The 20,898-nt window shown below is 42.5% G+C and overlaps 1 protein-coding gene across 9 annotated transcripts in view; it reads right to left on the bottom strand.

Moving 5' to 3' along the window:
* The window catches only part of HIPK3 (homeodomain interacting protein kinase 3), a 109,912-nt gene extending 92,254 nt beyond the window's left edge, over window positions 1–17,658 (bottom strand). The window contains exons 1-3 of one of the 9 annotated variants that reach the window (XM_053264564.1): window positions 10,196–10,768; window positions 5,173–5,273; window positions 4,296–4,445 (exon numbers count right to left, since the gene is read on the bottom strand). The gene's annotated coding sequence lies outside the window, so the exon portion shown is untranslated. The other 8 variants (XM_053264571.1, XM_053264558.1, XM_053264537.1 and 5 more) reach the window with 8 other exon arrangements.
* Between the last annotated feature and the right edge of the window lie 3,240 nt (window positions 17,659–20,898).

Raw genomic sequence — 20,898 nt, 5'->3', positions numbered from 1 at the left:
GTTCACAGAGCTACAAATGCGGTTATGCTGCCATTTCTAGACACCTGCTGGTGTCCCACCTCCCTCTCTAAAGGCCAAGTTAGATATATATATGCCTAATATATGACAAATGTCTCCTGTTGGGGTTCCCCCCCCCAATAAAAAAGCAGTCATCATATGAGTCTACAATTGGAGAATCAAGGGGCTTTCCACTACCAGCTGCTCTGTGGCTCAAAATGTTTTCTGTTTTTCCATTTGTGGGCAAACAATCATAAGGACCTGCAGTTTAGGGGTGCGATTTTGAACATAAAAAAGCTAGAACGAAAAACGTTAAGCAGCCAAACATCCCTATCTTTCCTTCACGCAGTCATAGCCTCCTATGTTGGCTTTTTATTTTTAAAGAACTGTTGCAACATTTTTACACTTCCAGAGTAATGTTTAGTTTGGCCCTTAACTCCATGCAGGGAAAGGGGTTGAAAAAGCGACAACAAGGTAGAAATTCAACTCCTGGTACAACCCATACATATAAGGTAAAGCCTTGTTAAGATTCTACTGACTACAAGCTAATAATTTCTCCCTGTTGCATGCTTGTAGGACCTAGAGAATGTACAGGCTTGTAACCAGGTTTAAGCAGGTTCAAGATGATGCAGTCAATAACTTTCACAAGTGTCAGTAAAGAACTTCTTTCCCATTCACCCTGTGCTTACAATCCTCAGTAATTATTTCTTTTAACATATGGAATCCCCTTACAATTATTAAAATATTTTCCGAAAAGTTAGTTAACTTATTCACAATACTTTTTTTGAAAAAGTATACTAGTTAACACAGCAAGAGAGACAAGCCTGATAGCAAAATATTTTCTAAAGATGAGTAATAAAGAACAGGATTCTTCAAAGACATGCTCCAGTCTAGGCCTGTTATCCCTGCCTCTGCTTTTGCTGCAGGGAAAGCAGTTCAAGGCATGCTAAAGCAGAATTTCCAAGCAAAGCATGCTTCAGAGAGTATTATTAAAACACGCATACACAAGTGTCTACTGCATTGTGCAAGCAATCAAATAAAAGGAAGCTATTATTCATGCAAATTTTAATGTCTTTAGTAGGTTTATAATATAATCCTACAACTTTGTGCCAACTAATAGGTCCAGGAGGGGGTGCTGCAGTTGCTATGCCAGTGATCACTGAACAGAACATTATGCCAGCACTGCAAGCAGATATATTAGAGCACATGTTCAGGAACATCAGACCAGTGCAGACATTTAACCTTTCCTCTAGGGCTACTTCAAGCTGTTCTTTATTTACTGCGAACATCTTTACCCTATTTTTCTCACAGAAACACAGTTTCTTTAAATTATTTCACAACCTTTCTTGTATTTTCTTCTCTGGCACAACCTAACATTTTTAACAAGCACGAACAAATTTCCCTAATTTTTCCAAGTTCATCTTTCCCAAAAGCAAGTAGAATAAATAATCAAAACAAACTGTTACCAGAAAAAGAAACCTTCAAAGTTCTTTGCAAGATCGAAGGACTCATCAAGAGCATCAGTTAAGGCTGCACGGCAGTCAACCTATAATCCCACTAAGTTTGCAGGATGAAGTAAAAACACATGACAGGCTAAGTGCTCAGTAAAGGCAAAGCCCTTCATGTTTTCTACAACAAGCCATCCATACATTGTCATCACTACGCAATTAGGATACCATAAATCTATGAGTGGTTTATTGACTCAGTAAGGAGAGGAAAGTAAAATTAAGAAAATACTGAAGAATGAATGGGGCTTCAATCTTGTTGATTCCACAAAGTTCCATAGCAACAGCAGGCTTTTCCTCCATGAACAGAATTGCATATTTATTATCATTTTTGTTTATTAATAGTCCTGTGTGACAAAAACCTAAGTAAAAACTATTTGGAAAGTCTCATTATGATCAAGGAGCAAACCTAAATATTTCAGTTTCATGAAAATGGCTGCAAAAAGAATACTAATCTTCAAGAAAGGAAGAAAGGAAGAAAGGAAGAAAGGAAGAAAGGAAGAAAGGAAGAAAGGAAGAAAGGAAGAAAGGAAGAAAGGAAGAAAGGAAGAAAGGAAGAAAGGAAGAAAGGAAGAAAGGAAGAAAGGAAGAAAGGAAGAAAGGAAGAAAGGAAGAAAGGAAGAAAGGGCCTGTATAGTTGTTGCCTATGCTGCCCAACTATTAGTTACAGCTTACTACACCAAATATTCATTTTTCAGGTGCATTCCTATAACCGATTCCCTAATCTTTCCCCCTCTATTTCTATGGTATTTATAAGCAATTTTTATAAAGAAGCAAAGTTACAAAACAAACTTTGAAGACAGAGGTGACATTTCATCCACACTGAAATTAATTTACTAATTTATGAATCTACCAATACCGCATTTCATTTATAGCAGAACCACCAATTTTCAGCTAAAGACCATATTCAGCCCCCATTCCAAGTATTTGTATCCCTTTTTAACATATGAGGCAGTTTTTGTTTTAACATCAACTTATTCGGCATTTAGTACAAAGCAGATACTAAATTCAGCTGAAAAGAGGTTTTTTTCAGAGGCTCTGAAAAGCTATTTTCAGAGGCTCAAGAACTAAAAAGCTGAACACACCTCTCCACACCAAATTATATTGAAATCCTATTTGGGTTAGCAGTACTTAACAAGTTAAAGATGTGATGCTGAAGCACAACCAATAAATACTATTTTAGGTTCTGTTAACCAGAATCGTTGTGCTGAATTACTATTTGGAAAACAACAGAACTACTTGATTTAGCCTTGAGTAGTTAATTAGAGAGTGACATAATTGTTTCCTAATTTAAAAGAGAAAGAATACTGAAGGCAAAACAAGCAATGGTTTATATTACAAGAAGAGAGGCATAAAGCATTCCAACAGGCTTGTAAACAGTGACTTGCCTGGTTAACACTGGCAGGTAGGAGTTGTCTCCAGTGCTCAAGCAGCGAAGCTTTTTTTAATGGGAAGAGAATGTTGTTCTCAGTTTTAGGTCATCCATGGCAGTATGCATAGGCAGGTAGGCTAGTTACTTTTGCATGGTGATGGCTGCATCACCAAGATTTCATAAGGAAAAGAGCAGCTCAGCAATGGAAGATGCAAACTGCATAGGAAACTCGTAGAATCTACCCCTTTGGAAGTTTTCAGAGACAGACTGGAGCTGTAGGGTTATTTGGGGTCCAGCAACTAGTTTCTGAATGGAGGGGGGATTCATAAATAAAATCAGGTGGGTAGCAAGATACAGTTCCCAGGTTCGAAAAGGCGACTGAAGAAAGGCAGTTTTGAGCTACAAAGTGAGAGGAGAAAAGCTTGAGCAGCACATGCCCACCCACAGCTCTTCCAATGATGTAGCTCCACATGGTTTTGGAGTTAATTTACTTACAAGTATGGGCCTGTAACAAAATGTACCCTATAACCAAATGGCATGCATTACTTGAAGCCGAGCATGGCAAAAAACCCAAAAATCAGCAACCAAGACCAGAGTCTCTACTCTAAGTTGGGTCTTACTTTGCATGCAATTTTATTTTTATTTTTTTCTGGCCATTTGCAGGAGGCAATGGTGCTCAGTCCCAGCTCCTTCTCATCCAGCCCTAAGATTCCAAGAAATTTATTTAATCATATTTCTATATCACCTGATATAGAAAGCTCCAAGTGGTGTACAAGTTAAAAACATAATATAAAAATATAGAAAACTTAGAATTCATAAAAGAGGAAAAAATCTAGAGTAAAAGCATATTAAAATTTAATACATAATTGCTGGTGAGGGGTCATTTTAATGTTTTCATCAATATTGGCTGAGGGCATAGGGAGGAAGAGAGATTGCATAACAGGTTATATCTAAAGCTGAATGTTGTTAATTGTGCAACAGTGTGTATACACATGTACAATGAACAGCAGATTAAAAGATTTAGTGCACAACTTCCCCCTCCGTTCCTCAGGGGAGTTCACATACACACAGTTGTTTTTATGTTATGTGAAGGGGGAGGGAGGATAATCCCCCACACCAAGAGCTTAAATATGTAAAACCCCTCCCCCCTCAGAAACACAAAACTCTAAAAATGCCTGGTGAAAACCAAAGAATTTTAGACATCTTTGCCCTCACAAGCAGAAAGGGTCACGGCTGTTTTAAGGGAGCATTCTTCAAGCTGGTAAGTTTTCCGCTCTTTTTTGTTCACGCCCTCCTTCCTCCCACCTTGCCACTGAGTTCTACTCTGTGAACTCAGTGGCTAGGTGGCACATTAGCTCTGCTCACCTGCATGTCTATTAAGTGCACTCTGACCCCACAAACCTTTCATCCCATTTACTTACGTGTGGCAGTTTGGGGGCCCACTCAGTTCTTTTACTTCTTCAGATTTTTTGAACACAGATCTTTGTTGGTCACCTCAAATCTGGTGATATCTCCCACTTGCCTGCAGGTACTGTGGTGATGAGTCCATAAGGATCATAACATTCTCAGCTCTTTTGTAAGAAATATACAGGAAAAGCTCATTATTCATGGGTCTGCGGGGTGTCTCATGGACACCCTTTTTCAGTATCCGCGGATAACAAATGAGTTAAAACTCATTTATCTGCAGTACCTAGAAAGCCCGAAGTGACCGCAGAGGTCACTTCCAGCTACCATTTTATCTTTCAGAGCCCAGGAGAAGACAGGAGGAGCCATTTTGTGGCTCATTTTTAAAAAATGGACTTTCTCCCATGGTTTTTAACTGGGGGGGAGGCACTTTGCCTTTTGGAGGTTATTTCCTGGCAAACTGGGGACCCATGAAGCATGCCACAGTAATTTTTGGTTGTTTGGAGGCTGTTTTGGCACTTAATTTTTTTTTTCCTCTCTCTGCCCTGGAACCTAGCCCACCTTTCCCCATAGCCCTCATACCTCGCTACTCATGATTACGTTACTCACAGCAGTAGGCAATGAATGGAACTCCAGCTAGTGGCAAGTTCCTCCTGTATAGATTTATTTAGAGAGCAGAAGAACCCCACTGTTGGATCAGACCAGAAGTATGTCAGATCCATCATCCGGGTTCCCACAATGGCCAGCCAGATGTCATATATTGTATTAATGTCAATTATGAATATTTAGACTATCCACCAGACACCACAACGTTTAAATTCAATCTCATAGATAACTTTCTGTTGTGCTCAGTAACTACCAGCTTTTTCTTCTCTGAAGTTCTGGGCATTTTACCTTCTAAGAAGAGATCTAGCTTAGTCTCTTTGCATGTGCAAAGGAAGGGCTAAACAGAAGTCCTTAATTTCACAAATTCTCCTCAGTTGCAGATATAAATTCTGAAACACAAAAAGGCATGTGGGATTTACAGTCAGAGATTTTGGATTACGCTCCTAACTGGTAATTTAGTTACACCAAAATGCTTTCATTATTATAAGTATTCAAGCTTTAACATTAACCAGAAAAATTCAAACTTCAGTTCCGGCCCTTGGTGTTCTAATTCATCATGAAATAATTCAGACATCACTTCCTTTACACACAGCTCTAGCACCAAAGCAACAACTAGCACACCACAGAGGCTTTTGGGCCTGGAACATCCAGCTTCTAATGCGTGCATTAAGATCTCAAATTCTGGGTGGGGGGTGAGCAGGTAAGATAGAAATAGTGTCAGACTAAATTATTTGTTGGGTCTCTTAAGTCACTCATATAACATAGGATGGCTCAAAAAATTGATTGGGGGGAAAAGATACCCAGTAAATGATTGTCAGTAAAGCACAGGCCTTGTGTAAATATTTAGACTGCACTTATTCTTTAAATCAGTGTTTCTCAACCATTTTGGAGTCTTGGACCAGTACATCCTTTGTGCACAGTTTCCCAGACAAGCAGTTAGTAAAGGAGTCCCTACCCCACCCCCACCTCCAGGAGCTCCTCAAAATGAACATTATCCCAGCAGCGAGGGCTGCCTGCCTAGAAATGCGCTCCGGAGAGCTCCCAGCAGCAGTGGCCCCCACCGGCTCAAAATTGTTTTGTGGAGGATTAGTTCCTCATGAACCATCATGGACCGGCACCGGTCCACGGACCGGTGAAACACCACTTTAAACAATACGTAAGTGAAATACTTTATAACTTAGGCTTTCTAAAATCCAAACAAATGCCTACATAAATATCACAATTCATGCCAGAAGTTCCTAGCAATTCAGGATGGATTATACGCTTTTCTCCCATTTTAAAGAACTATAAATTATGCTTATGTTGGTTAACTTAGAAACACACTTGACTTTAACTGTAAATACACTATTATACACCAGTGTATCATTGCTTATTCTTCCCACTGCCAGGGCTGGCCCACCCAACTAGGTGGTCACTTAGGTGCCAAGTGGGGAGGGGCACAGATGGCTCAGGTCAGATATCACTCCTGCGGGCAGGAGCGAGAAGGTCGGCAACTGAGCAGGCACTCCCCATCCCTGTCACCCAGCCGGCCACCCACATGCAAATGGGCAGGGAACGGGGACCACCCGCCCAATGGGAGGAGCCTTTCTGGAGAAGCACCACTAACCCTTGCATCAACCCTGCCTACCACTTTTGACATCTACAGCCAATTACACCATTTGTGAACATTTTACAACATAAAAATGGAAGTGTTTAGGCTGCAAGCCTCTTGAAGCATAGTTGTTAGACCCTAAACTCATTAGGACTTATGTTTGAATAAAATATGCATGGGATTGCACTGCACATTACCCTAAATAAAACCAACAATCGACTAGATTCCTTATCTACATGATATATGGACTGTGCCATTTGCCATGCAGCTACTCTTAGTAAAGGTTTAGAGTGTGTGATCAATGGCACGTTTTCCCCATGGAATAGCCATCTTCAAAAAGTGTTCAGCTCATTCACAAACTCATTGCACCTCTCTATGCTAGTGCTCTGACCTAATTACATGCTTCTTAATCTGTTTGATGACACATTTATTAAAAATAGGCACTTTAGTTAACGCTACAGTACTAACATCACACCGTTTCTTCTGCAATTGTATTAGTCTGAATGCTCTCCAACAAGTCAAACTTTAAACATTATCAGATCATCACTCCAATATACTATATGCAACATATACATCCAACTAAAAACTAAGCAATAAGCCTTATTATAGTGAGAGAACTATTGTTTCAGCTCATGCTAATTATACTCAACTTCACAACTAACTTACTATGAGGAAGTAAAGAGCAACCGACTTTAAAATTAGCCCAATAGGGTGAAACCAAAATTTCAAGCTTTACTTTCATCTTCACAGAAATGACAATAGCCAACATATCATTCAAGAAGCTAACTACCACCTGTCAAAAGTACAGAGTAGAAGCTGAACACAACTGTCCTAGATTTGTTTGTGCCTAATTTATTTAAATATATATTATTTAGTCTAGTGCCTCAGAACAAAGAGTCAATAATTTAGAGTACGCTTTATATAGCGCTTAGAGCACAGTCATGGCTTAATATAAATGCATTTACAAAATTAGCACATCCAAGTATCTGGTTTCACAAGGCACATGAGAATAAGGCACCAATGTCTCCACCCAGGAGAACTCAACATTTAGCGTCTAAAAGATGTACAAAATATTTCCCTGAAGTTAATTCCTATGAGCTCCTCTTTAGGAGAGATAAATTTTTTAACGACTCAGCATTAGGTTTACTTGAAAATAAAGTTCTAAGTTATCAAAACTAGTTTTTTTGTTTTAACATTGTTGTTTTAACACAGAGATCCTGGAACAGAAATAATAAATGCTTAATTCAAAATAAACACACCTTCACTGCAAAGTTCCTGTCCAAGTATCTAAACTTTTAACCAAACAAAACTATAACCTAAAATGCTAAACAGTCTTAAGCAGTAATCTTTTTTCCAATAACTTTTCATGTTCAACAAAATATGAAGAAACACAAATTGAAACATGCAGCATTTCACTGACAGAATCCCAGACCAGTCATGTTAAATTTAACATCAACTTTAGCCCCCTTTGCTTTGTATTGTGCCAGTACCAAGTGACCTCTCCACGTACCATTTTAAGTTAAGTCTTTTCCCCCTCTGACATAGAAATAGACATTACTTTCCCAAACTACAGTTGCAAATTACCTCCGAGTCCCAAAGGGAAGCAATAATCCCTTGTAACAAGAGTAGTCAGCGACCACGCCTTCCTGCTGCCCTAGCAAGTTGCAAGCGGAGCAGTCGTGTCATGTTTCTTTTTAAAACACAGAGATCCTAAAGGTTAGTTTTACCAAGGCCAAACAGGCTCATCTAGCACAAGAGTGCAATGTACAAGGGAAAGAAACACAAAAGGGAAATTTCTGGTCACCAGAGGAAAAGAATGCCACAAAAAGGGAGAATGGGAGGGATACACAGAATGGGGCTGAGCTATTTATATACTAATCTGTTTGCTCTCAGATCTGCTCGTGGCAGCAAGCCTCACTATCTCTCCAATTCAACTTTGTAAGTAAAAGCAAGTGCTAAAGAGAGAATTTTAGAAAATTAAGCGATGCTGAGCAACAGCAAGAAAAAAACCACTGAAAAAACAACTGTCTTGCAATACCTTAAAGACTAATAAATTTATTTCAGCATATGTTTAGTGGGCTACAGTCCACTTCAACAGATGCACCATGTGTCATCCTCAGTTGTACACATGCACACAAAGAGCGAGGAGTGGAAATGGTAAAGGTGGAGTAAAAGGGCTATGGGATGGAAGAGGTATAGTAAGTAACTGTTCCTTTGTAAATTTAAAATGTATAACTACAGAGGTGCATCTAGGTAATTGTGGAACCTGGACCTAAAGGCCTTTGGACCCACCCACCACCTCCGCTGCAAGTTAAGCATCATTTTTTTAACATGTAAGATCTTGAGGGCACAAACCACATCACCCAGGACAGACTAAAGAGGATTTGGGGGCCCACAGAGGATGTGGAGACCCTAGATCTCAGCCCCAAAGTCCAGGGATAAGAACACCCAAGTGTAGTTCTAGTAGATAAAGCATTCTTTCTGGCTTTGCTAAGTTTTTTCACTGAACTAAAATGCTGAAATAGGATCAACAGTTCCCCATTAGAGCCCCAACAGGAGGATCCAAACCTGTGAATACCGAAACCAAATGACTAAGGAATGCAAAAGGTACAGTGAGCAACTTTTCTTACCTGTGGCTAAATACCTGGGATGAAGACAATGATAATTTACACCAACAATAACAGGTGCTAATGCAGTCTTCCTGGCTGAACTAAGTTAATGACATCCATAGTGAGATTATATACCCCCATCTTTGTTCAAACTAGACCAAGCAGAATGAAACCTTCAGATACATTCTAGTTCAACAGCTTCTCACTGAAAACTTTGTTCACTGAGGCTTCAAGTTCAACTGACAGAGGAGGAAGATATGTGGCGATTAAAGCCCTATTGTACGCAGCAGTTGATGTCTTTAAAAAGACGTGCAGGCATCCTCAGACCCATTTTGGAAGCTATACCCTCTCAATCTCTCCTAGTTGCAAATGCACAGAAACTGGTTGTGGTTACTTGGTGTGGAGCAAGCACTCTGTACATGCTCACAGAAACCCTACTACTACTGCATGTCTCAAGAATACCGCCCAGAGACGAAAGTTTGGGCGGTATATAACTGTGATTAAGTAAATAAATAAAGATTAAGTTCTCGAAATGAGATTCCCAGTCTAACCCCTAGCCGAGACTAACTGCTAGTAACTGGGGCCAGACGTCTTATGGTTGCAATCCCACGCGCACTTCTTTGGGAGTCGTGTACCAAATAGGATTTACTTCCGAGTAAACATGCCTAGGGTCCGGTTGCAGGAGCATTCCCCCACCCCTTTGGAAAATACAAAACTAACTTGTATTTCAGAAGAGAAGCAATATAAAATAGTGTACACCACTAAATGTACACCACTTTTCCAACCCAATCCTCCCGGATAACCCGACAGCCAAGAATCAGCGCAGTCGATTCTTGAAGAAAGAAGTACAATAAAAAAAAAATCCACTGGAGACACCGTGGAGTTTGGGGATATACGTGTGTAAAAAACAAACAAAAAAACCCGAAGACGGCGACTCCTGGGTTTGGTTTTTCTCCTCTGGTTTAGCCCCTTCACTTGCATTCCCAACTCCCCAAACACCGAGGTGGGGAAGGGAGGCGGATCGACTCTGTCCGAGAGGAGAAGAGGAGAGGAGAGAGGAGTCGGTCACTCTGCCTGGGCTGTCGTCATCTTCCTCCTCTTCGTCTCTCACCTTCACAGATCGGGGAGCGCTACAGTCCCCTTCGCCGCCGCCCTCGGCATGTCCGGAGCGCTACTATGAGGAAGCGCCTCCCCGGCCGGGCTCAGCCTCTGACTGCTGTTGCTTCTGCTGCTGCCACCGCCTCCTCGGCCGCTGCCATCTTGTCCTGGCGGCTGAGAGGAAAGCACTCCAGCTCAGCCCGCTCAGCTCCCCGGGCCTCCGCCTCATCTTCCCGGGGAGGAACCCAGCCTGCTGCTGCTGCTGCCGCCGCCGCCACTCTTGACTCCACCGCAGCCGCCACTTCCTCCTCTGCCACCGCCCACTTAGGCGGCTCTTCCCGCTCCTCTCTCGGCAGGGCCTAAGGGCGGCGAGCACAGCTGCCTCCGCTGTCGTTCCTCCTCCTGCTGCTAGTGCTGCTCCCGTGCCGCCGCCCCCCTCACTCCTGAGGCTGCGAGGAAGCCTCAGCCCCGCTCCGACATGCCTCTATTCCGTTTCCAGCCTGCGGGCTCCTCCTGACGAGAATAGGCGGGCCGCCTTCTTCCGCAGCTGTAGCGCCACCGGCTGGTTCCTGCTTGACTGCAGAGTTAGAGCCCTAAAGCCACCGCCTCCTTTCATAGCGTCTTTCGCCCTTTTCGTAGCTCCCTGTTTGGTGCTCTCCCAAAACACTTTCTCCACACAGGCAAAGATGGAAGTCGTGGGGTGGAAGCCCCGTTACGTGAAAAACACCGGCCGTTTTCCGACATAAACACCTACCTGCCTGTCACCCAATACATCATGCATGCTTGCTTCCCATCAAGAACATCCTACCAAGTTCAAGGGGGGGGGGGGGCGCTCAGTATTTAGCTCCTGTCTAAGCAAGTTCATAAGACTGCAGCCAAAAGGGACAAGTAGATTCTAGCTAAGTTGTTGCACATTGTTTTCGTCCCATAAAGCCTAGATTCGCCAGACTACATTTTAAAATGGTTCTCTTGAAGCATTTTCATGCTTGAAGCAAAAACTGTTCTTGATTTAATCTATTCGTAATGGCCTGTGTTCTTCATTCACATTAGGAAGGTTTTCTCCCACGTTATCAACAATCACATCATAAACCCTGCAAGAAAGACTCAAGAGTGAATGATTTAAGGACTAATGTCCACTCTCTCAGACTTGCTTGTTACCAACATGCATGGATACATAGGAATAGTGGGAGGGGGAAAATACACGTTTTATCTGTTATGCTTGAACGGTTTCACACTCAACACAGTTCATTAGCCCTGAAGCACTCTTATTCTCACAGTCAAAGTGGTTACAGTGTAGTAAGACCGAGTATGATTTCAATAAATTTTGATTTAGGATTAAAATGTGGAACTTGAGCTGCAGCCACAAGTATGAAAGCAAAGTGTCATGAAAGTTACACCACAATAATCATGATGACAGAGCAGGTGTGTGCAAGTCAAGTGGCCCGGTAGGCCAGAACCAACCATGATTTGGTGTGCGGGGCCTGAGGTCAATTTTCAGTACATTAATTATTACATTAAAATTTAATAATATTAATGAAAACAATTATTAGCTACTTATGGATATCTTCCACTCATCAAAGGTCCCACAATTTTAATCAAGAATAATGACCAGAAAATAGGACCTGTTCCTGTTTACATTGAGGCACCTGAAGTGCATGCCAGCCCCAAACAAATCCCAAGTCCTCTCCTAAATCACTGCTGAAATCAGTGCTTTCAGGCTGCAAGCCTAGGCATGCTTACTTGGGAGTAACGAGCCTTACTGGGTACACCGTGGAACATATTTTCGAGTAAACAAGTATTGGATGGCATTGTAAGGAGTGCCCCACCCGCAAAGAGGAAATTGACCTAAAGAGTTGCTCTCTGCTTTTCTCCTCTACCTGTGCTTGCCTAATGCTGCTGCCAGCCCACTTCATCCATTGCTGCTGCTTAAACAGCAACAACTGGTTCACTCACTCATTGGTCAATCACTGCCACATGCATCTTATCTGGTCTCAAGCGACCAATTACATTATTATTTTTTATTATTATTATTATTATTACATTTATATCCCGCTCTTCCTCCAAGGAGCCCAGAGTGGTGTACTACATACTTAAGTTTCTCTTTCACAACAACCCTGTGAAGTAGGCTAGGCTGAGAGAGAAGTGACTGGCCCAGAGTCACCCAGCTAGTATCATGGCTGAATGGGGATTTGAACTCAGGTCTCCCTGGTCCTAGTCCAGCACTTTAACCACTACACCACGCTGGCTCTTGGGACACTGCTGCTTGTCAGTGGGACAGACCAGGGCCGGAGTTGTAATAGGGCAGATGTGTTGAAAGAACAGGACTAGCCCTGCCCCCCCTCGAGTTCCAGCTGGCCCTCATTTCCCAGTTGTGTTAGTTGCCAGCTGTGCATGTTTTGTTTGTTCTTTCCCTTGCTCAGGGTGAGGGAGATAATGAATCAAACACACACCCAGCAATGAGCACAGGTGGAAATAAGGTCCGGAGAGCTCACGTGGCCCTTCCAGGGCACTGGCCACACACCCTTGCATGTGGCACTACATGCAAGGGGCATGGTCAGAGCTCATTGGCACCTGGTGCTTCATTGCTGGGTGGGTGTGTTTTCCTTTCACTACCTTGAGCTTGAGGGAGAGAAAGCAAAAAACATGCAGCTGGCAATGCAGTGACCCAACTGTGAATGAGCTCCTGAATGCCTGAGCAGTATTATTATTAATATTATTAATATTATTATTATTACATTTATATCCCGCTCTTCCTCCAAGGAGCCCAGAGCAGTGTACTACATACTTGAGTTACTCTTTCACAACAACCCTGTGAAGTAGGTTAGGCTGAGAGAGAAGTGACTGGCCCAGAGTCACCCAGCTAGTTTCATGGCTGAATGGGGATTTGAACTCAGGTCTCCCCGGTCCTAGTCCAGCACTCTAACCACTATACCACGCTGGCTCCAGTATTACCAGGGCTCTGGCCACACCTCTATGTGTGATGTTACATGCAGGGGCATCACTAGTGTATGCACATGCTGCATGCACATGCACACACACAAACCAAGAAGGGCTGCCAAGGAGTAGGTTGAACACAGGGACCCCTTCCCTACAGGAGTGGAGCGAATCAATCAATCAACTTTATTACAGTCAAAGACCAGCATAAGTAATAATACAGCAGAATCGATAATAGAACCATATTGAAAGTTGCTATATATATGCATACAACTATCAATGAGTATTAAAATGTCTAAAAAGTATAAAATAGGCTATAAAATATACTAAAGGGTAAAAGAGAGATAGCTAAAAAATAAGACAGCTAACTGATAAGTAATGAAATTGATAAGATAACTAATATAAGAAATATGTAAAAATTGGTCTATAAAAAATACAACTCTAATTGGATTAGTAGTAAAATGTTAAATGTTAACTATCTATGAGTTAAATGCATCTAAGAAAATAGAATTATATAAAGAGACATATTAGGATATCCCATAGTTAAAATCAAAGATTATGGGCTAGCAGTCATAGTCCTATGGATCTTGCACGCTGCAGCACAGAACCTAGCAACTAGGGTTGTGCATTTTGTATTTTTTCTGTTTCGATTTGTACCAAATCCCAATCAGCCCCATTTTGTATTTTGTCCAAAATTAAGCCTTCCAAATCACCCCCGTTTTGTTTTGTATCTGAATTAATCTGAATCTGAATCCAAATTAATTCAGCTTTAAAAATGGGTCATGTGGCCAAAAGAGTGGGTGGGGGTTATAGTGCCCAATGAGTGGAAGCTACCACAAAAATTTCAAAGGAATTGGGCAAACTGCTGATTTTTGGTTAATTTTTGAAGTTTGCGCGTCTTTCAGATTTTCTCCATAGGGTATGATGTTGGTTTCAGGAAAAGTATAGCTTCACGCAGGGTGGGGGGAAAGGGTGGCCCAGAGTGGAGTGTGGTTGGTGGTAGTGCCCAGTTGGTGCAAGGAAGCTACCACAATTTTTTCAGAGGAATTTGGCAAAGGGCTGATTTTTAAAGAATTAATGAAGTTACGTGTCTTTCAGATTTTCCTTGTAGGGTATAATTTCTGCAGTCCCATAACTCCACTTGAGGGGCACTGGGGTGGCCCAGAGCAAGTGGCATTGTAGTGCACATAGGGTGCCAACCACCCACATGGGTTGCCAACCCATGAAGTACAGGGTTTTGTTCTAGAGGTGTTCTGAGAGTAGATTCTCTGGTAGCATATGAGAGTGGATTCATGGTTTTTCATTAAAAATCTCATTTGCTACCAGAGAATCTAAACTCAACACCTCAGAAACAACAAAGCCCAGTACCCCAATGGGTTAGCAATCCAGGGGGTTGGTTGGCACCCTCTGTGCACTGCACCACCACTCGCTTCGGGCCATCCCAGTGCCCCCCAGGTGGAGTTATGGGGCTGCTGAAACCTCCATTATTCCCTATGGGGAAAAAATCTTAAAGATGTGTAAACCTCAAAAATTCCTAAAAAATCAGCCCTTTGCCCTATTTGTAAACTGGGTGCACCACCCTTGGGGCATTACCACCCAACCCACTGTTTTGCCCCTGAAGCCCCACATAAACAAGTTGAAAGAGTGAAGAGAATGACCAATGAGCCGTGTGGTGTAGTGGTTAGAGTGCTGGACTAGGACTGGGGAGACCCGAGTTCAAATCCCCATTCAGCCATGATACTAGCTGGGTGACTCTGGGCCATTCACTTCTCTCAGCCTAACCTACTTCACAGGGTTGTTGTGAGGAGAAACCTAAGTATGTAGTACACTGCTCTGGGCTCCTTGGAGGAAGAGCGGGATATAAAATGTAAAAAAAATAAAATAAAACTGTCTTGGTTCTATGGAACAGCTTCAAATGTTCATTTAACTGAACTGGAGTGAGCCATAGCCCAAACAAATCAGCCTACTGTTCAGAATTGTTGAGATTTATCATCACTGCATTTAAGAAAGTGCAAAACCAAGGATCATGGTTACAAGAAAGAGAGAAGCAACTAAGATTCCTGGGGATGTCAATAGATTGACAGGTGTGTTCCCCACCCCCACCCCTCTTTTTGTCTCCTGTAGTCCCATGTGGATGACCTGTCCCTGCAATAGCAAAAGTTGTGAACCCCTGGCTTAGACATGTCACACCAAATTACATTGTGGCCTAAATTACATTAGACTGCTCAACTTGGGCAACAAAACTTAGACACCACTATAACTCATAAAAATCAGAAGAAAAACAAAATAGCTCTTCAAAAGAGCCCTGAACAAGACAAGAGATTCTTTCTAAACCTTTGGAAAGAAAAACCTGTGTAATTTCAGAACTTTCCTAACCAGCTTCTTGAAAAGCTTCTCCACACAATTTATACCATGGCTTTTAGCAAGAGCTTTGGAATTGCATTGAGCTCCCAAAGATATTTGGGTATTTCTGTCTCAAAATGCTGTCTTCCAAATCCCTTTGCAAGGTCAGTTTGCATTTCAATCACACTGAATACAACACTTAACTAAACTATTCATGCTCAACAGTTTTTGCATATCTTATCTTCTGCTAATCACTCAGTGCCTCAGCTGGAGTGGAAAGAGTCAGAGAAGTCAATCTGAATTGCAATGCTTTTCCGAAGAACAAAGCATTCTGTCCGAAACACAGTCATTTCAATTTGGAAACAAAAATCTCTGTTTTTTAATTCTTGATTTTGTTTTGGTTACAAAACCTCCAAAATTGCCATTTTCGGGCACAAAACGTTTTGTACCCGAATCGAAATGCACAAGCCTACTAGCAACATTGTATGTGAAGGTTCGCTTTTCACCCGAGAAGAGCATCTTAGTGTAGGCTTGACTAGGGCGGCCAGGGTAGTTGAGAAGTAGAGGAAATATAAGCTTCTCCCGGCTATCTTTATAAAATGGGCAGGAAAAGAGAATGTGTTCAGTGGTTTCCACCTCCCCAGAGGCACAGGAGCAAAGCCTTTCTGTTAATGGGATCTTCCTATATTTGCCTTCCAGCACAGCAGATGGAAGGGCATGAGCGCGGGCGAGGGTGAACGCCCTTCTGTGGCTTGGAATTTCCAGCTGAGTCAAATATGTAGCGGGGGACACTGTGAACCTTGCGCTGTCTGAGGCCAGGTAGCCAGGCACCATACTTAGGTCTGCCTGTCGTTCTGTATCCAGTATCCTCTGTTTGATGGCCGTTTTCTCTTTGTCACTGCCCATAGCTAGAAGGTGAAATGGGGAGAAGGCCAGCAGTGCCACCTTATTATCAACTGCCTGCTTCCAGGAGGATTGGAAATTGTACTGCAGCGTCACTGGGGCCAGGCCCTGTGAGCAGAGAGCTAGTTTGAGCCAGTGATTGAGAGCAGTCATCTAAACCCTGGCTCAACTTTTATCATGCCAGTTTCCAGACACAAAGTGGCACTGGAGATACAGCAAGGTACCTGTAAGGCCGCTCTTAGGAATTTAGGTTGGACATGCTCCAATATACTAAAGTTGGGGGAGTGGGGGTCCTGGGTGGGCACCATAGAGTAATTGTGCCAGCAGCTTGGCTTCATATAATTTGAGCGCTGCAGGTACATAGTGGCCACCTCTAGTTCTAAGGAACCTCAAGATGGCAATGGAGCTCCTCTGTGCCTCTAGGGCAACATGTTCACAGTGGGCCTTTCTTGCACCAGAGGCCTGGAGGACCACCCCCAGATATGTAAAACAGGCGACCTGTTCCATTCTACGGCCATTGACACTCCAGCAGTGGATCTTTGGTCTTCTGGCGAAGGCCATGATCTTAGATTTTTGGTAGTTTATTTCCAGTTGTTCATCTTTGCAACACTGAGACAAAGCTGCCAGCACCCTTCTGAGGCCTATAGGGGTCCTCGAGAAGATTGCAGTTGCAGCAGCATAGAGTAGGATGGAGAAGGATCTTTCAGCCAACTTGGGAGGGTAGAAATCTGGGGAAGCTGAGGCCAGGGGTGGAGCCACAAGTGAATGGTTGGGTTCAAAGAACTCATGCTGCCAATGAAAATGGCCGCTGGTGCCCTCTGTGTGAGAGATGTCACGCGCAAAGGGGCCGTGGCCTGATCACCCGAAGGCCTGCCCCAGCCCTCCCAACTGCATTTCCTGCCAGTGTTTGCTGGCTAGATGTGTTTGTTTCCTTTTCTCTCCTCAGGCCCTCTGGCAATCGGGCCATGCCCCCTTTGCGCATGATGTCACACGCACAGACATCACGCACGGGGGTCACCAGAGGGAGGGACACAGACTATGCTACTGCCTCCCTAGCTTCACCACTGGTACAGGCCAAAAGCTCTTCATGGCTCCTGCTGTTGCTGCAAGAAATTCCTACCTGGAGGCCAGCAAAAAAAATCTCAGCAGGCCAGATCTGGATCCTGGATCTGAGTAGACCTGTCACAGAATATGAGGATGAATCTTTGTATATGAGACCTTATAAGACCTACCTAACCATAATGTATTCAGCAAGAGCATAAGAATTGTCATACTTACTCCTACACTGAATGTTCTCTAGGTCAGGGACTCTGACAGTGGCCTGGTAGACACCTGAGGAAGATTACAGGTGAATAAGATGAGTATCAAAGCCATCACCACTTATTTGTCCCTAGTATATAGCAGAGGACCTTTGAATATGGAATATTATTATATATTTATGTCTTATTTAAATAGCAACAGCTTTTTAAAAAACAGCTTTTGTTTTCACAGCAAATCATTATAGATACAATTAATTCAGTCATATCTCCATGAATTAATCTAGTCTTTCTAGAAGCCTGTTACACTAGTGACCATCCATTGACACCAAAATAACTTCCTTTTGTACATCTTAAATAAACAGTCAATCAGCAATGACAGCAGCAGGCAACGGAGTAGGTGCTGTCTGGGGCTAGAGATGGCTGCCTTCCCCCTTTCATAAACAAGGGTAGCATACTGAATGCATTAGTACTGCAAAACAAAACAAATGAAAAGGGGAAAAACCATATAGAAGCATCTTACCTCATCAGATACAATCATAATAATACATCTTGGTTTTTACATTATTCTGGAGTATTTTCACCAGTTGCCAGTATTAGGAAACCATATGTACACCTGTCAAAGAACTTTTCTATAACTTTACTGCTCTTACATATGATCTCTGGCGATACCCAGAACCTCAAAGAAAAAATAAATACTTGACACCTCCCCATTCCACTCCATGATGACCAGTTTACAACCAGAAATTGCCAAATTCAAAAGTAGCTGGGGGGAAAGTTATAATTATGTTCACATGGACAGCTATTCTGCTAGCTAAAGACACAAATTTGCCGTATCTTCAATTCCTTTAACATCACAAGCAAAGCTAAACATTGTCAGTAGACAATGGCATATATACTCCTATTTGTCCATTTTGAGTACATGAGCTGCTCCTGTATGAGTCAATAACTAGCTGGGCTGGGTGCAAAGCATCTGTGCCTCTGGTTCTCCCCCCTCCCTCAGTTTTCCCTCTGTTCTCAGCCTCACCACCGCTTTCTTTCCCCTGCCTGCCCACCGCCACCACCTTTTTCTTTCCCTGCCCGCCCACAGCCACTGATTTCTTTCCTACCCGCCACCGTTCTCTCCCCCACCCAGCCGTTTTCTTTTCCCCCTCGTCCGCAAGCCTGTCCACTGGCATTGCCACTTTCCTCTCCCCCTGCTGGCAGCTCATTCATGAATTCTTGCGAGAGCTGCCACACATGGGATTAGTGACAGGTACGCCTTAGAGAAACATATATATAGATATAGGGATAAAATATTTACCAGATGCTAGGGCTAACCCCAGGTATTTAGGTGCTATAAACAAGGATTAGAGTCTGAATTTATTGTATCTCGCTTAGTCTTAATCTCTTCTTCCCGCCCCCCTCCATCCCCCCCCCGGGACTTATATTAGCAGGACTTCTGTGCCTTCAGCAGCTGCTTGACAGTCAAAAATTCAACAGGGAGAGTCTTTTCCAGGAAGTGGGGTATACAGTGATGAGAAATTAAACAGTGGTGTGGAATTGTTGCTAGCCATGAATGCCAGCTGTTAAAAGCACAAGGGGCCTTACTAGAAAAAAGGTGTCAGACCTCACTGTACTATCTCTCCCCTTTCAGCCAGCTGCTCAGCATCCCAGACTAATGTTCCATCTGTCCAACAGGTGGAATCTCTCTCTACCGAAGACAGACCTTTTGCATGACAGAGGAAGGGCTGAAGCACAGAGAAGTTATATTACTTACCTGTCATATAACATGTGGAGCTAGTGTCAGGGAGACTATCCTGGGTCCTTGTTTTTGACTTTTTTCCTGTGAAAAAGGCTCCTCGGGTGCTCTTAAAGAGAAATCCCTTTTCTGGAACCTCTTTACTCAAACAGAAAAACTCCGTACAATATCCCTTGCTTCTGCAATCTGACATCTGTACATTCTATGGCATTCCTCGTGTGATGTTTCCTCCTTTCTGCTCTGTGGTGAATGACTACATCATAATTCCCTGATGTGGAAACACTAAATCTTTTGAGAAATTGGATGTCTTTCCTTTCATCCCAGCATCTTCATTAGCTGCTGACTTTTTGAACAGAAGCAAAACTCTGGGAGAGACCCCATTTCTAAAGCTGTTTAACCCCCTGGTCATCATAATTGCATGAGAAAGTATAACCAAAAACATATATGCTCTTAGGGCTCATTAGTTGGGTCGACAACTATCCAAAACATATCACTTATGAATATTATATACAGAGCAGCAAATCTGGCAAATCACAGAAAAGACAGCAGACTGCTATTTGAAGAATCCATTGTGGAGATCCCCTTTAAAAGGTGATTAGATACATGCATAGAGGTTGGGTATCTCAATGGCTCACAGCCATGATTGCTAAATACAGATTCAGAGGCATGTACCCACAATTCCTGGAGCAGGGCAAACAACATACAACAAGGAAGGAGTGTTGCCTTCATGTCTTGCTTATAGTCATCCTGAAAGCATCTGGCTAACCACTGTTGAAACAGGATTCCGCTTGAGATGGACACTTGGACTTATCTAGCAGAGTTTTTCTTATGAATGCAGTGAATGAGAATATGTTTCTCACACTGGTCTTCTGTAGATAATTAAATAGAGAGCAGCTCTAATAAGGGAGGAGCTCCAACCGCCAACACCAACTACTGTAGAACCGCATAAACCAAAGATTCTGTTCTATCCAGCTCGAGGATTCTTACACTAAACAAAAACACAGTAATCCTGATCATTTAATGCATATACCCAGATCACTCATGCAAATAAGTAACCTATTTATATCCCTTAATTATTCCATTGTATTCTCAGTCAGAACCTCTTCAAACATTACCAAATTCTAACCCATTTCTGTGTTGAAAACAGCAGTTCCTCTGAATAAGTTGTGATTTGTGATGATCCTTGATGCATGTAAATCACTTAATGTAAATACAGCAATATACTTGTGTGCAAGATTGTTACGAAGAATTTCTATGAAGGAATACAGTAGTAGATGAAGTAGACTTGCAAGTGGTTTAAAAATGATAGATTTATCTCCTCCCACCCCATACATCCAATGCATACATATGGGTAAAGAGGGGATTATAATCCACAGTATTTTATTAGCAGTTAACACAGATTATAGGAACATGATCCTGTTTATGTGACAAAAATCTTCCAAAAGGCCTTCTAGCAGTATTGGGATAACTTACTGATCATGCTCTCTAGTTTTTAACAGTCACACAGTGCACTTCCCAGACAAGGATACTGACAAACCC

Source organism: Hemicordylus capensis, chromosome 1, assembly GCF_027244095.1.
Source record: "Hemicordylus capensis ecotype Gifberg chromosome 1, rHemCap1.1.pri, whole genome shotgun sequence".
Lineage (NCBI taxonomy): Eukaryota > Metazoa > Chordata > Lepidosauria > Squamata > Cordylidae > Hemicordylus > Hemicordylus capensis.
Note: the sequence above shows the minus strand (reverse complement) of the source record. Positions and strands in the feature narration are given on the sequence as shown.